Source organism: Dermacentor silvarum, chromosome 1 (genome assembly GCF_013339745.2).
Source record: "Dermacentor silvarum isolate Dsil-2018 chromosome 1, BIME_Dsil_1.4, whole genome shotgun sequence".
Classification (NCBI taxonomy): domain Eukaryota; kingdom Metazoa; phylum Arthropoda; class Arachnida; order Ixodida; family Ixodidae; genus Dermacentor; species Dermacentor silvarum.
In genome coordinates this window covers 183163720-183181580 of record NC_051154.1, presented here as the reverse complement: position 1 = coordinate 183181580, position 17861 = coordinate 183163720, and the positions used below count along the sequence as shown (strand labels likewise).

General features: G+C 44.6%; 1 protein-coding gene across 16 annotated transcripts in view; it reads left to right on the top strand.

The window, feature by feature from the left end:
- LOC119436503 (probable E3 ubiquitin-protein ligase HERC4) overlaps positions 1 to 17861 on the top strand; it is a 335733-nt gene that overhangs the window by 109842 nt on the left and 208030 nt on the right. The window lies entirely within an intron of this gene.

Genomic DNA, 17861 nt, shown 5'->3' with positions numbered 1-17861 from the left:
GATGTGTTACGCGATCGAAAGCTTTTGAAAAATCTAGAAAGATTAGGTCTATTTGTTTCTGTTGATCAATGCTTGATGATACATCGTGAACAAGCTCAATTAGTTGTGTGACCGTGGAAACTCCTCTGCGAAAAACTATGCTGACAAGCTGTTAGTATTTGTTCCTGTTCAAGATGTTTGGTTATGTGCTTTAAGATAATGTGTTCTAGTAGTTTACAGACTGTACATGTTAGTGAGATTGGCCTGAAGTTAGAGGGTTCTGTTTTGCTTCCTGATTTATGAATTGGTTTTACTTTAGCTGTTTTCCAATCCTTAGGGAGGGCGCCTGAGGACAGTGATTTGTTAAAAATTATTAATAAGGTATTTGGCCATCCAGCTAGCGTATCTGCAAAGGAATGCATTTGGTATACTATCAGGTCTAGGTGATTTCTTTGGGTCTAAGTTCAGTAGTAGGTTAAGTATGCCTGTTTCGGTTAGTGTAAGCGGCTCTAGTGTCTCATTTCTAGTAGAGCCTGCTTGTGATATTGTGCCGTCGTCCTCTGTGAAAACGGAGCAGAAGTAGTCGTTAAGCATGTTAGCAGAGTTTCTGTTTTCTTCATTTGAGGCTCCGTTGTCGTTACGATTCTTTGGGTTAATGTAGTTCCAAAACTTGGTTGGAGCAGTTTTCAAAAAGTTTGTCAATGTATTAGTGAAGTAGAACTGTTTGGCTGTCTTTCTGATTTTTGATTTCATACATTGGATAGCTGTGCTGAGATCGTGATGCGTGAACTTGAATGGTTTAGTTTTCAGCAATTTTCGCATTCGGCTTACTTTACGTTTGGCATGAATAACGTCGCGAGTTATCCATGGATTACGCTTACCAAGTTTCTTTCTTCTAGTTTGTATGTAATTGGTTATGCAGTGAGATATAATCACTTCAAACGCGAGCCACAAGGTTTCGATGTCCGTACTGCTGTTAAGTGAAAGTTGCAGGAATGAGTCGTATTCATTAATCAGGTAATCAAGTATATACTAGTGTCGTTAGCTTTGCTGTAGTCACGGTATGCGACAATTTGCTGAGGAATAACGGTGTCATGAAGTGGTATAGTGCAAAAGGTGATCTTGTGATCAGAAATGCCATCTAGTGAACTTAATTTAGTTTCTTCTTTTATAAAGTGGTTGCTGAGGAATATTAAATCTAGTATGGATCCCTGTACACGTGTAGGCTCAGTTACAATTTGAGTGAGGTTGAACGATAACATAAAATCAAATAATACATCCGCACAGGGTGAATAATGCTGCATTGTCTGCCAGTTCACTTCGGGAACATTAAAATCACCTGCGATTAATAATCTCGACCCTGATGCATATCGCTCCATGTATTCATGCAACCGGCACAATGTGTCGAGGCCGGAAGAAGGACTGCGATAAACGCAGCCCATGACTACACTGCGAGACGCGAAACACAGCTTACAAAAGATAGTCTCAACGTCTGCATTATCGGGTAAAACTGAAAACGGGATTCCCTTCTTTACTAGAATGGCCACGCCTCGCGTCTCGTGTCGTCCGGTCTTTCCGCATGATGGCGTAGTTGGGAGGGGCTCTCTCAACATCTTTAATATCAGCTGTTAGCCAAGTTTCTGTTAGTGTTAGAAAGTCTGGTTCATATGCAATAAGGAAGGCTTCAAGTGAATCAGTTTTTTTCAATATGCCGCGGGCGTTTATGTTAAAAAAGGATAAGTGGTATATCAAGTTCGGCGGGAACGCAGGCTTCAAGGGCCGCGTTGCTGGTTTTTTGGATCAGGATTGACGGAACCAGATTTCAAAGGCGCTATACTATTATTTTCCTCATCCCAGTAGAACATATCGCCATTTATTCGCAGTTTATCATAAATTAGATTTACTTTGTCACCAGATTCTTTCCTTGATTTGGCAGAATTCCATAATTTCCTTCTCAAGTCTCTTACGCGAGGTGAAAAATCTTCGGAAATAGAAAAACCTGATCCCTTTAGTTTGAAACAACTTCTCAAGATTTTAGTTTTGTCCCTAAAATCGAGAAGTTTAAGAATTATTGGTCTTGTTTTAGTGGTATCTGGCCTTCCTAATCTATGAACACGTTCGATACTTACAGCTTCTAGTTTGAGGACTTTTTTGATAATTTTTTCGTTTACTGTAAGTTCTAACGCGCCTTCGTTTTCTTTGTCCTCTTCTGGCACACCATACACAATTAGATTTGATCGTCTAGAGCGATTTTCAAGGTCGTCCAGCCTTAGTTCTAGTGTTGTAACGACTTTCTGTAGATTTGTGACCGTTTCCGCGCAAGACGAAATCTTTTTGTCTAGGGTTGTAAGTTGTTCGAGTTTCTTGTCCTTTGCGGTTAGTCGTTTTTCCTTTATTTCTTTCAAATCCTTCAAAATTTGTTGCAGTTGCTGGGAAATTTCAGGTGTATCAGGACCTGGGTTTGTTTCTATATCACCTGCTAATAGCAATAGTTTGACGAGATACACTATGTCAAAAATTAGCTCACACAGCAGCCCAGGGCACGGCAGCACAATTAAACAAATCTCATTGGAACGCATGCAATGTTCAAAGCGTTTTCTTACCTGCGCGATGAACACAAATGGGTTATCCATGTGTCTTTGCGGCCAGCTGCCATGCCCTATGGCCCATGGAAGTGTGTCGTCCCTTCTTATGGAATGAAGCGCTTGATGCGCCACCAACGTCGAGTTGAAGATCGAACTGGCGCTCGGAGTGGTCGACGAAGTGCGCTGATACAATAGGCCGTTGCTGTGCAGTGTCAGCAGGAATGGCTCGGTGGTGCAGCGGTCTGGTATCGGATGCGTAGTACGAGTATGCACGTTTTCCATCTGTAGGCCTCGTGTCCCACCGGAGTCATGGCCCGCAGCTATCAGCAGCAGGGATGCAGCTATCTGCGCGATGAACACAAACGGGTTATCCATGTGCCTTTGCGGCCAGCTGCCGTGCCCTATCTGCCGTGCCTAATGGCAGAGCTGTCGTGAGAAAACTATAATGGCACTGCTATAACAACTGCAAAGAGGGGTCAACGGGTGGCAAGTGACATGTGAGCTTCGCCGAGGCATTGCTTTAGTGGCCACATAAGGGACCCTTTAAAAAAATGCAAAATGGTTACCGCAGCAGCCTCTCAGCTTGAGAAATCCAGAAGAAACGTTGGGGTGAGATCGCCACAAGTATCTTGCCACGTACTGTAGAAAACCCCATGTCTGTTAGGCTTGCTTGCTTTATGCGAAGCTTGCCGACATCCTTCTCCAAGAAATCCAGGTACTCAACGTAGTGCAGTGGAAGGTCCCTTGCAAAAACGAAGCCTCGGAGAGACTGAATCATCTGCAGAGCCTTCTGCGAGGACAACGTTGAGGCAGCCTGCCCTACCACGTCATTGCTGCCGCCGTCGCTATCTGATGCATGTACGTTCGCGACAATCGCCTCATTGGTTAGAAGCATTTCGTTTCCAAATCTATAGCAGTGCGCTTTCTTTTCACCGGCAACGCTGTGCATTGCTGATGATCAGCGAGCGGATCAGGCATCTTCCATTTCGGCGGCGAGTCAAACGAGGCTGAGAAATCACGTGACCAGGAATGACTTTGACGCAACCAACAAAGATGAGCACAAGTGACCTAATCTGTTGGCAGAACTGCACAGAATGAGGGGCCAGCGAGCAATCTGGGAGCTGCACTGTCAGCGCAGTTGGCGCGGTCCATTCGTGTTTTGCAGGGTGGCGCGGCATAGAGCTATGGTTGCAGCCCATTCGTGTTCGGAGGGGAGGAAGTTCGACGAGAGGCGCGCAAAGCTGGCGATGTGGAGAAAGCTGGAAAACAGGTTCTATTGTATAAGCGCGTGGCGGCCGTTGGGGTGGGAGGCGATTGTGCAACGGCTCGAATATCTCTTTTTCTTTTTTCTTTTCAAGGATTTTGCATTCCATTGCCTTTCAGCACGGATGCCCAGCAGCCACACTTCATCGTTATAACTGGACATGAGGCACGGTGGCATTGTAGTAAGCAGGTTATTTCACCATAGAAAACATGCAAAGGTTGATCGTGCAGGAGCTTCTCATTGTTATATCTGATATATTGTCAAAACCAGAGTTAAACCAGCGATATATTTTTAAAAAGGCGTTACAGAAGGCAGTGGTGAAAGAAAAAGTGCATGTCATAGCGGTTAGTACATACAGTAAACTTCAACAGCAGATTGAAATACGGAGACATTGAGAATGATGAAGATGGAGATGGGCAGGTAATTCCATTCTTTGGCTGTCTTTGGGATGAATGAATTAGAATATAAATTAGTGTGACAAAAAGAGATGTCAACCTTATGGCGGTGGTTAGTACTACATGACAGATAAGTTGGCTCACTGAGAAGTTTATTTTTCAGGTGTGCATTGGTAAATGGGATATTATCTTATGCAAAGAGAGGTTGGGGAAGCTGCAAAATGAGTTTCATCGATGATACAGTGGGAAATTGGCAATAATTGAAACGCGCACAACGGATTTGCACTGATTCTAGTTGATTAGTAAGAAATTCTTGACTAGAATCCCACAAAGCACATGCATATTCAAGCTTAGACCTTGTAAGGGTTATATATAATTTTAATTTAAAAGACGATGGTGTCCTTGAAAAGCTACGGCATAAAATAACTGAACGTGTGATTAGCATTATTAATAATATAGTTAACATGGTTTTGTCAAGAAGCTTAGCAGTTATGTGAACTACTAGATACTTCTGAGAGATTACTTTGTCTAACACAGAATCATCAATGTTATGAAGAGGAGGGTTACAAGTGGTTGATTTTCTAGAAATTTTCATTACACTTTTTAGCATTCAAGCGCATTTACCATGCGTTGCATCGGTTAGTGATAGCGTTAAGGTCAGACTGCATTGCTGTATGATCAGCATCAGAAGATATTAAGCAATAAATTATGCAGTCGTCAGCATATAGCCTAATAGATGATTGAACTACATTAGTTAGGTTGTTAATATAAATTACGAATAGAAGAGGGCCGGGGACAGAACCCTATAGCACACCCGAAATAACTGGACATAAGTAGAATCAAAATTGTTAGCTGTAAAAAATTGCGTTCCGGTAAAAAGAAAGTTTTCAATCCAGGCAGTAATATTGGTATCCATGTTTAATTTGCTTAATTAAAACTGAGTAGAAGGGGAGACTCTAGATCAAAGGCTTTCTGAAAACCTAGGAATATGCAATCAATAAAACACCCATTGTCAAGAGCAGCGAAGAGTTCATTAGTAAGACAAATTAGTTGCGTCTGTTTAATTATTAGAGCTTTGAGCTTCTGTGCTGGGTGAGCGTCGTCTGAAGTCCACCACTGGCCAACTTTATTTATATACTTCTAGTGATAACTGGTGATGTATATGTCTTATTGTTGAGACCCATGCTGATTAGCCATAAAAATGCATTAGACTCAAAAAAGTTAGCTAAATTTGAGGAGTAGGGGATGCTACTTAGTGACATAGGTCCTTAGTTAAGAGAAGAATGAGCACCACCAGATTTAAACAACGGTGCCACCTTGCCCACCTTCCAGTCACCGAGTAACTGGCTAGAAGCGATGGTCCATGAAAAAAGTTCTGTTAATATTTTGGAAGTATACATTTCAGTATTCTTAAAAAATTTCGAGTTACAGTTGAGCCCGTTTATAATGCACTCGATAGTTCTCACAAAAATTGGTCGTTATATTAATAGTTCGTTATATATATATTGACTTGCCCTGAAAAAACGTCAAAAATTAACCAGATTGAACACTTGCCGTGGTTGCTCAGTGGCTATGGTGTTGGGCTGCTGAGCACGAGGTCGTGGGATCGAATCCTGGCCATGGCGGTGGCTGCATTTCGATGGGGGCAAAATGCGAAAACACCCGTGTACTTAGATATAGGTGCACGTTAAAGAACCCCAAGTGGTCCAAATTTCCGGAGTCCCCCACTACGGCGTGCCTCATAATCAGATCGTGGGGCTGCTGAGCACGAGGTCGCGGGATCGAATCCCGGCCACGGCGGCCGCATTTCGATGGGGGCGAAATGCGAAAACACCCGTGTACTTAGATTTAGGTGCACGTTAAAGAACCCCAGGTGGTCCAAATTTCCGGAGTCCCCCTCTACGGCGTGCCTCATAATCAGAACTGGTTTTGGCACGTAAAACCCCATAATAAAAAAAATAAAATCAGATCGTGGTTTTAACACGTAAAACCCCATAATTTGCTTTAACCACACTGAAGCTGGCATCAGCAGTTTCTATTCGGCAGCACTTTGGTCCGAAAACCAGATTTTCAGTGTCTTCCTTGTTCCCGGTGCGTTCCTGCACCTAGCCGCAAATTTCCGTTAGCAGTGTCCATCTAAAGAACTAAATGTGGCGTTGTATAGCTCTTTTAAAACGGCAACCGGTTTCGATGACCTGTCATTTCTAAGCACACCCACAGTGGTGGCTTAGCAACTATGGTGTTGTGCTGCTAAGCATGAGGTCGCGGGATCAAATCCTGGCCGTGGCAGCCGAATTTCGATGGAGGAGAAATGCAAAAACGCCCGTGTCCCGTGCATTGTGGGCACTTTAAAGCAGTGTTGTACACGTTCCTATAAAATAGGAATGAAAGCTCGTTCCTCATTCCTGCCCAATATTGAAACGAGTTCCCGTTACAAGTTCCTTTAATGCGAAAGGAACGCGTTCCAGTTACCCTTCGAACATTGGAACGTGTTGTTACATTAACGTTACATTGTATTATTCTTTAATTACAATATAGTGTCGGATAATTCTGAGGAGAAATAAAATTAGCAATTTAAAACTCACATTGAACTATGTATATTATACGAATTTGAAGATCGCCGGCAGTGGGTTATCTGGAAATAAAAAGAATCCAAAGAAACGCTCCTATAATAATTTTTTCAGGGAGCACCGAACATACTCCAGAGATATCTAACTGCAACTTTAGTGGTCGTCTATTACAAGTGCAACACATGGCACTTTCCACTTCGGTCTTCAAATGCGCAGTCAGGATACTGCGCTTCAGATGTGCAAATAGAAAGTTACTCACATGCACCATTATAATTAAATTGGTTGCACAAGAAACCACATAAAAAAATACATAGGCGTTTTATCATCATCATCATCATCATCATCATCAGCTTATATTTATGTCCACTGCAGGACGAAGGCCTCTCCCTGTGATCTCCAATTACCCCTGTCTTGCGCTAGCCGATTCCAACTTGCACCTGCAAATTTCCTAACTTCATCACCCCACCTAGTTTTCTGCCGCCCTCGACTGCGCTTCCCTTCTCTTGGCATCCATTCTGTAACTCTAATGTTCCACCGGTTATCTATCTTACGCAGTACATGGCCTGCCCAGCTCCATTTTTTCCGCTTAATGTCAGCTAGAATATTGGTTATCCCCGTTTGTTCTCTGATCCACACCGTTCTCTTCCTGTCTCTTAACATTAGGCCTAACATTTTTCGTTCCATCGCTCTTTGTGCGGTCCTTAACTTGTTCTCGAGCTTCTGTTCTCGAGCTTCTGTGTTAACCTCCAAGTTTCTGCCCCATATGTTAGCACCGGTAGAATGCAATGATTGTACAATTTTCTTTTCAATGACAGTGGTAAGCTCCCCGTCAGGATTTGGTAATGCCTGCCGTATGCACTCCAACCCAATTTTATTCTTCTGTAAATTTCTTTCTCATGATCAGGGTCCCCTGTGAGTAATTGACCTAGATAAACATGCTCTGCTACAGACTCCAGAGGCTGACTGGCGATCCTGAATTCTTGTTCCTTTGCCAGGCTATTTAACATTATCCTTGTCTTCTGCATATTAATCTTCAACCCCACTCTTACACTTTCTCAGTTAAGGTCCTCAATCATTTGCTGTAATTCGTCCCCATTGTTGCTGAATAGGGCAATGTCATCTGCAAACCGTAGGTTGCTGAGATATTTGCCGTTGATCCTCACTCCTAAGCCTTCCCAGTCTAAGAGCTTGAATACTTCTAAGCATGCAGTGAATAGCATTATAGAGATTGTGTCTCCTTGCCTGACCCCTTTCTTTATAGGTATCTTTCTACATTTCTTGTGGAGAACCAAGGTTGCTGTGCAATCCTTGTAGATATTTGCCAAGATATTTACGTATGCCTCCTGTACTCCTTGATTACGCAATGCCTCTATGACTTATGGTATCTCTACTGAATCAAATGCTTTTTTATAATCTATGAAAGCTGTATAGAGAGATTGATTATACTCTGCAAATTTCTCTATTATCTGATTGATGACATGGATATGACCCCTCGTAGAATATCCGTTCCTGAAGCCAGCCTGTTCTCTTGGTTGGCTGAAGTCAAGTGTTGTTTTGATTCTATTGGAAATTATCTTGGTGAATATATTATACAATACTGAAAGCAAGCTAATGGGTCTATAATTCTTCAATTCTTTAACGTCTCCCTTCTCATACATGAGTATAATATTGGCATTGTTCCAGCTTTCTGGTACACTTGAACTCGTGAGGCATTGCGTATAAAGGGCCGCAAGCTTTTCAAGCATGATATCTCCTCCACCTTTGATTGAATCGACTGTTATTCTAACTTCATCGCTAGTTATAGAAGGACCCTCTGTATCCTGTTCATCACTACTTCGAATGAAAGTAGCTTGGCTGCTCTGGGAACTGTGCAGGTCAGTATAAAATTCTTCCGCTGCTTTTACTATGTCATCGAAATTTCTGATGATATTAGCCTGCTTATCTTTCAGTGCATACATTTTGCCTTGTGTTATGCGAAGTTTTCTTCTCACTGATTTCATGCTGCGTCCATATTTTACTGCTTCCTCAATCTTTTCCACGTTATAATTTCGGATATCCCTTACTTTATTTTTGTTGATTAGTTTCGAAAGTTCAGCAAATTCTATCTGATCTCTCGAGTTTGACACTTTCATGTTTTGCCGTTTCTTTATTAGGTCCTTTGTTACTTGGGAGAGCTTACCTACTGGTTGTCTTGGTGCCTTATCTCCCACTTCAATTGCTGCTTCTGAGATCAGCCTAGTTACGGTTTCATTCATTACCTCTATGTTGTCTTCCTCTTCCTGTTCTAAAGCTGCATATTTGTTGGCAAGCACCAGGCTGAATTGGTCTGCTTTTACCCTTACTGCATCTAGGTTGGCCTGTTTGACTAATTTTATTCTTTCTTCCTTAAAATTGAGAGAAATCCTAATGGTCACTGCACTTTACCCTACGTAATGCTTCTACATCTTGCGCTATGCTGGCATCGGCAGAGAGTTTCAAATCTATTTCATTCCTTGTTTCTCCATTAGGGCTTTTACAGGTGCACTTCCTGTTTCCGTGCTTCCTGAAGAAGGTATTCATTACTTGGAGCCTATTCCTTTCCGGGAATTCTACCAACATCTCTCTTCTAGAGTTCCTAGGATCAATGCCGTAGTTGCCAATTGCTTGCTCACAAGCCTTCTTTTAGGAGCGAAGCATCTTAGGGCCGAGCCTTGTCCCTCGTCCGTCGTCTGTAGCTCTGGTTTGCATGGAGACCGCTAGGGGCGCTGTGGTGCACAAGGGCTATATAAGCGCTGTATGTACTGTACACATGTACAGTATATATATATATAATATACATATAGGTATGTATATGTATATATATGCATGTACATAAACAGGGTGTCCCAGGTAACTTTAGCCAAACTTTAAAAATATGAAAATGTCACGTAGCTGGACAGAACCAAGGTAATGCTGTTTGCCGTCGCTTGGAGATACTCAGATTATTTTTTGCATTCCACATAATTAGATAATTAGTCATAATAATTAATCAACTTCTCAATTATTATAATTAGATGAAAAGTGTCAATGAGAAAATTGTAGAGCACTATGAAAAACTCCTGATACAGCTTTCTGTTGCTCAATGCGTGCAACATAAAAGTGTTTTTTCGAGCGTGAAAGAAGCCCGCGAATGCACGCAAAATTGCGGCGCAACTGGCCGCTCGAGGCACTTTGTATGCACGCACACGAGGCACTTTGCACGCACACACACACAGATACACACGTACGCACACGGGGATTCACGGTTACCCAAATGATCCCCCCGTGCTTCGCCCACTCATCAATCTTCATTCACTTTGTGGATATGCGGTGATTTTTCCCCCACTTTTGCATTGAAGTTGCCCATGACTACAGTATAGTGAGTTTGCACCTTTATCATTGCTAATTCAATAATCTTCATAAAACTGTTCTTGTTCTTCATCATTCGTGACTGCAGGTTTTTGCATAGGCTTGTACTACCTTCATTCTATACCTCCTAGTCAGCTTTAATACGACGACTGCTACCCTCTTATTAGTGCTGTAGAATTCATCAACGTTACCCGCTATGTCCTTATGGACTAGAAATCCTACTCCGAATTCTCTTTTATCTGGAAGACCTCTGTAGCTGAGGAAGTGGCCATATGTCAGCACTGTATAAACCTCACCAGTTCTTCTAACCTCACTAAGGCCAATAATATCCCAGGCAATACCTGATAATTCTTCAAATAGCCCTGCTATGCTAGCCTCACTCGATAGGGTACGCATGTTGAACATTGCCAGGTTCAGTTTCCAGTGGCGGCCTGTCCGGACCCAGAGATTCTTAGCACCCTTTGCCGTGTCACAGGTCTGACCGCCGCTTTTGTCAGGTGCTCCGCAGCCGCTGGGGACTGAGGGCCATGGGTTAATTGTAGGAGTCATGAGGGAGGTAGTGGCCGAATACTGTACCAGGGAGGCCAATTCCTGTTCTGGTGAGGGAGTGACTTTGTTGAAGTTTAGTGGGCCTTCCTAATTTGGTTGCACCTGGACTAGTATAGCCCCACAGACATAGCATTCATAGGCGTTTAATAAATGCAGTATGAGTGGGAAAAAGAAATGTCCAGAATATGAGGTCTGTTAGAAAAGTATCCGACCTTTGGTCAAAGAAAAAAAGCTGGCATAACTCCAGCATTGGAAACCTAATCATCCTCAAAGTAGACTCCTTGGGACTCCACACACTTCTCCCAGCTATTATGCCACTGTTGGAAGCATTCCGAGAAGGCCTCTTTCGGAATGGAGTTTAGCTCAGCTGTCGTTGCAGCCGTAATGTCCTCTCTTGTCTGAAATCGCGCTCCTTTCAATGGCCTCTTGATTTTGTGAAACAGCCAGAAGTCGCAGGGGGCCATAACAGTAGAGTAAGAAGCCTGTTGAACTACAGCAGTCTGGTTTTTCGCCAAAAAAGTCTGAATGAAGTGCGACGAATGTGCAGGAGCATTGTCGTGTTCGATGCGCCAATTTCCTGTTGACCACAACTCTGGTCTCTTGCGCCGCACAGCATCACGTAGGCGACAGAGGACATCCCTGTAGTATTCTTTGGTTATTGTTTGACCCTGTGGTGCATACTCGTGGTGTACCACACTGCGGGAGTCGAAGAAAGCAGTCAGCATTACTTTGACGTTGCTGCGCACTTGGCGGGCCTTCTTTGGTCTTGGTGACGTGGAATGCTTCCACTGGGATGACTGGGATTTGGTTTCCGGGTCGTACCCGTACACCCAAGACTCGTCACCAGTGATTTAGGTGTTCATGAAGTCGGGGTCACTGTTTGTGGTATCCAGAATGTCCTGTGAGACTTCAACACGAAGTTGCTTTTGCTCCACCATGAGCAGCTTCGGCACAAACTTCGCCGCAACTCTCTTCATGGCCAAATCTTCGGTCATAATAGAATTCCGCAATTTCCTCTTCCGCAATTTCTCGGATAGTCACACGATGGTCCCGCATCACCACAGCGTTCACTTCGGCAATGCCCTGGTCATTTCGGCATGTTGATGGCTGACCGGAGCGTGGCTCGCTCTTCACCTATGTGTGGCCGTCTTTAAACCGGTTGTACCGCTCCTTAATTTGTGTGCTTCTCGTAGCATCGTCACCGAAAGCTGTCTGAATCTTCCGAATGGTTTCCACTTGGCTGTCACCCAGTTTTTGGCAAAATTTGATGCAGTAGCACTGCTCCAGTCGCTCGGTCATTTTCTTTGCAATAAACAAACCGACGGGAGCACTGTGCAATACCTCACTCAAACGCTGCGTACCAGCGACTGAGGCTATCGGCAGGCGGGAAAAATTTTGCGCATGCGCACGAAGGTTCAAGGTCGGCTGATGCAAGCGCGCTTGTTTCATATCCATCAGGTGTTCGCAAAAAAAAAAAAGGTCGGATACTTTTCTAACAGACATCGTACATATTCACAACTTAGTTAAGTTCCTTGTTTGAACTCAGCAAGAGTTGCATTTCAATTTTGTGCCTGACAGACGAACCCGTTTTTCAAGCGAAGCCTGTATTGCCTCACAAGTATTTTCGGTGGTGGTGGTGTCACGCTAAAACCCTTTAGAAAACATTTCGGAAACTCGCGTCTCGTTCGCTTGGTATGTAGTTATATACCGAAATTGGCATGGAAGGGTATGAATGTATGACTAGCATGGCTGACAGGTCATGACATCAATAACATCACATGCTCGTCAGTTATGTCACGATTAACGATAATAAAATTACTAGTGGCGCATACCCGCATTGGATATGCGCGTATGAGCCAGGGACAAGAATGAAAGGAAGAAAGAGAGAGAGAGAACGAAAGAATTCTAGAAATTGTGTGACTCATACCAGGGTCGCACATTTGAGCTCCGCTCCCAAAGTAGAGCAAGTGCGGGGAAAGCTGCGCTGGTGCCATATCACGTGACGCGCTCGACCAATCAGAGTCGTTTGGTGTGTCACGGGGAGGGAAAGGAAAGGAAAAGGGCTTGGCACGCGCTCCGCTGGGCTTCCCTCGCCTCATATCAGTTTTGGCGTCCGGATGGGAAGGGCCGCGTGTGGTGCATTCCGCCGAGGAACAGGCTGCGTTTGAGCGATGGCGCCGCGAACTCGCTCGGGAAGGGGCTCGTCTTCGACGTGCTGTTTTTAGCGTGAGGGCTTCTGAAGCCCAGGCAAAATGTCAGCAAAGAGCCGCGGACCCCGAATTGCGGGAGCGCGATGTTGAGGCCAAACGTCAGCGAAGAGCCGCTGACCCTGAGTTTAGGGCAAACGAAGCGGAACGCCTGCGTCAGCGTCATCTTGCCACAAGCTTCGCTTACCTTCATTTTCTCGACAGGGGAAGGGCTGGTGATTTTTTCGTTAGTACTTCATTGGCAGGGGGGGGGGGGGTGTTGAAAAGCTGTTCCACCGAAGCGCTTGAGGGTACTACCGTGTTGTACTTGAGGAACAGTTGGTTTAATCCCTCGAAGTTGTTAACCTGCGACAGTGGGTAGTCAACTGGTACCAGCAAGTACCACGACAGCTCATGCTGTGCCTCGGCTGGAAGGGTTCGGTGCCCGTGAGGACTGGAAACTTTTCATCAGCCGCGAAGTTCCTCGAGTGGCGCTGCGATCCTGACCTCATGGTTCCTTTGCGGCAGGCCAGCATGCCGGCATGAAGAAAAGAAACTACAGGAGGGAGCGTCACGTGACAATCTTGAAGCCTAGCAATAGAAACATACAACGGTTCTCACGAAAAAAATGTTCCACAGTCACGTGACAGGCAAGCGGTAGTTCATCGCGCCTCACGTGGTCGCCCATCTGCCCTGCATGACGTGCTGCGTACGTGCATGTGTTTGTTCAATGACGTGGAACGTTTACAGAAGGAACGCCGTTCCCTCTGCCGTTCCTTTATAAACCTAACGAGTTACTGTTACAGTTCCACCGACCCTTAATGGAACGGTGGCGTTACTCCATTCCTCCCAAAAGGAACTAGTTGCAGGAATGCCGTTGCTTGGAACACCGTTCCGTACAACACTGCATTAAGGATCTCCTGGGGGTCAAAACTAATCCGGAGTCCCCCATTACGGTGTGCCCCATAATCAAATTGTGGTTTTGGCACATAAAACCCCAGAATTCAGTTCAGTTCAATTCAATTCATTTTGAAACTGCATGTGCAGCCGCCATATGCTATTCGAGAGCTTGTGGTATAGATATTTTACCACCAGCAGAACACGACCGTATTTTGAACAAGAGAGCAAAGCAGCGTCCTAGTTGGCCAGAACCGTAAATTTCAAAAACTACTGTGGCATACTGCCCTTCTGTGAAGGTCTCAGACATCATGGTCTCGGCATTACGAGTGGGCGTCAGCCACACAAGAGCCATAAAATTGCGTTATCTATGTCGCTTCGGACGAAAAAGGTGTGACGTTCGAAAGGTAGAACAGCACCGTGAACTGTTATCGGCACTCGGCAACGCGTAAACGAAGCGCCCGCTGCACTGGTTTATTCTAAAACTGCACACATTACACTTGTGAGCCTTGAGAGTTTTGCATGAATTCAGAGCAATAGGTTCACCTAGATTTTGAACTAAGTATCATATCCACGTGTCCTTAGTACTAACACATATGTTATTTCAATGTAACTCAACATTACATTGAAACAATTCACAAAAACCACACTTTAATCTTCACTAACACAGCATGCCCTGTAGTTTTTCTCTGGTACTGAAGACATACCGTATTTGCACGATTCTAATGCGCACCTTCTTTTGAATAAAAGTTTAGTTTAAATTTGCATGTGCATTACAATTGTAACTAATGTTACTCAAAGATAAAAATGAAACCGATTCTTACTAAAAACAAAAAGCGTTCAATGGAAGGTAGCTAGCCACTCTGCCATACTGAAGAAAGCGATACTCGGAGACATTGCAAGGAGGGTCCGTGTTGTGTTGCGTGGAATGCTCTCCCACGGACGATGGTTGCGCGAGCCTTCAAGAAGTGTGGCATTTCTAATGCGGTAATGGAACTGAAGATGACTTTCTGTGCTCGGTAGACCGCGAAAAGGAGGTGTTGTCGGACTCCGATAGCAACTAGCCATTAAGATTCAGCTGTGTGCATGTCTGTGCCTTTGTATGTTCCATAAAATCATTTAAACATGGTACGCTTCGACTCGGGTTTCGTTACTTGATGTGCGCAGTAGAACCGGTACCAAGTTATTTTTTTTATGTTTGGGCGGTAATATAATTGCTCTTTAGAATCGGTGGTGCAGTAGAATCGTGCAAATACGGTAGCTAAAGCATAATACAGTCAAACCTCATTAATACGTACCCGTTTAATGTGTAATTGTGGTTTAAACGTAGTTGCGAAGATTCCCCCACCCAGCCCCCATTGAACCCCATGTATTCGGTGACCGCTTAAGCAGTAGTCGCTCATTTGCCACCAAATGGTGAGTGCGTACTATTTTCGTTCTAGTTCTACACGCACAGGCACAAAATAGGCAAAATCTCACGTGCGCAGACGAGATTCTCGAGCTGCGATGCCCAGACAACAGTCGCCAGCGATAGTGACCTTAAAAAATTGCCACCATGACATATTTCCTGCATACAGCTGTTACCGAATGCAGTGCACAAGGGCATGGCCTTCGAGATTGGCTTCCGGTGGGGTGCGAATTCGCAGATCCAATTCAAGTAGTAACCGCACAGAAGCACATTTTATTGGAATAGCAATCTTATATACACTCCAAGCGCATTTCTGCTGTCGCTGTGGTCGTGGTCATTGCTTTGAGGTTCCGTATAAAGTCCAAACACGGTAACATTGTTGCCGCGCACCGTACGCTGTATGTGTGAGCAAAAACTTGCGAGGGTCAGCTCAATCTCGCGCACGCGCGAGAGAGAAAGGCAGGGCGGAAGTGCGCTTCTGTAGCACGCAAGGTACGGCGAGGGAGGCGAGAAAGTGGGGGGCGTTTTCGGCGGCAACGCAGGCGCCGTATCTTGAAAGCGATCTGCGACGTGGAAAAAGTGCGCTTCCACGCAGGCGTTCTTCAAAGCGATCTGCGATGTTAAACAAATTGCAACTAATGCCGGTAGATTTGTGTGCGCTGCACTTTTGACGGTTAGTACGCGCTTAAGCGAGAGACGGCGCGAAGGTAAATTCGCTGGCTGCTCTTGCCGTGCCTCCTCACTCCAGCGTTTTGACATGGAGTTTTCGCGGTCATGGAGCGAGATGTGTTCACGTTTACCTGTGCACGCTTTACACCGTGCTTGTTAATTTAATGGGTAAGCGAATGTTTACAAGTTTATACGACCGATAAAACTACTATCCTTAGTTCGTATTGTTGTCTACTTATTTGCTATCGCAAGCGACGCTTCGCCTATTGGGTGAAACTGCGATTGTGTTTTTCTTCATTCCGCCAGTGGGCTCTCGGTCGTGGTGTTGTCATTGTGTTCTGTCTGAAGATGCCATCATCGTGGCAAGGCCACCACGGCGGCAAGTGAAGTGAACAATTTTTTGCTGCCTACCCGCAAATAAAGCCTGTCTGAGAGTGTTTTTGAGCATCGTGATGTAGTTCTTTTCTGGCCGGTGAGTAGCCGCTAAACTGGCATTGGCTGTTAATTCGTACATCGTTTAGTGCATGCCTAAACGTTGTTCCCGGCTGACTACGTATTAACGAGGTTGGACTGTATTTAGCAAAAAGGCAGTCAAAAAATAGTTGCTGATCAAATCTTGTAAGGTTTTATTATACAGGGTGTTTCAGTGAACACATTCAAAAATGTTTAAGGGTTGCCTGTGGCAGATAGCACAATTCTAATTCATGAGCTGGTCTACTCGAAGAGGCGGACATCACTTGCGCAAAAATTGAAATGCATAATCGACTAATTACCAAAAATTCACTAATCAAGTTTTAAAATAATTACCTTATGGTCCATATTGCAACTTACAAATTCTAGCCGTGAAGTTAGCAAGGCAAATCCACTTGGAATGAATTCTCAGGATGACACCAGTTTGGAGATATTAATTCCTGAAGTTTGTGGAGAAATGCATTGGCTTTCCAGTTACTTTTGTGCTTCAATGCGTGAAACAACGTTTTGTTAAGTGGAATGTGTCATCTGGCTGTGTCATCGTCGCGGTTGGATTAGAGTGGGCGCACACTGCCATGTACCCAGTTTGGTCGCGCTTCTGTGCTTTAGTACATTGCGTGCGCCCTCTTTCACGCGCAGGTGTACATGCCCTGTCTGTCAAATCAGCTAAATTATGTTTGTCGCCGTGAGGGAAGTGAGCGCTGGAGGAGGAAGGCGCTTGGAGGTGGAGAAGAGAATCGTGCGCCAGGGAAAGTACGGAGGAGCACAGCAACACAATGCCACCTAGAGGAAAGTCTAGATGTCGTTGACTGAAGCGGGGAAGGAGAAAGGAGGCGAAGTGTCGGGGAGGAGGGGGGTAGGCGGAGGTGCGCTGGGTTATGCGCAAGGGAGGAAAGCAGGGAGGAAGTCTGCTGTCTTCCGTTGGAAGGGGGGGGGGGCTGCGTTCTACTGCGGTAGCTGCTGTGTATGGCGTGGCCATGTGACCCCTGTCTTGAAAGCGATCTGCGATGCGGACAGAGTCTAAGCGTCTATGCGCACCGAGGGCCAATAGCTTCGTGTGCGCTATAGCACCCATATGCTTGAGCGTCACCTGCGTTGACGAAGTGAAACGTCACTGTAACTTTTTTACCTTGATTAGGTTCGAAGCTTTCATTGTAACAGTATGGCGGTTTAGGAAACGTTCATTATACCTGGAATCAGTTTCAATAGGCAGGGTTGGAAAAATGTAAATGCACTGAAATGTGGTCGTTATAACCAGTAGGTCATTATATCTGGGATTGTTATAAGTGGGTTCAACTGTAATACCGGGTCCTTTCATTATGAGGAAGGCAATTTAAAGTTTTTAATTAACTGCAATAATCAAAAGAATCTGAGCACAGGATCCATTGGTGGATGATTCATTATACAATACTCAGGGACATTAATAGTTCATGCATGGGAAAATGACATGGCAAACATTTCATTTAGTACAGAACAACATTGTGAATGCGGTACAGGAACACATTTAGGGCAGAGCAAGTGA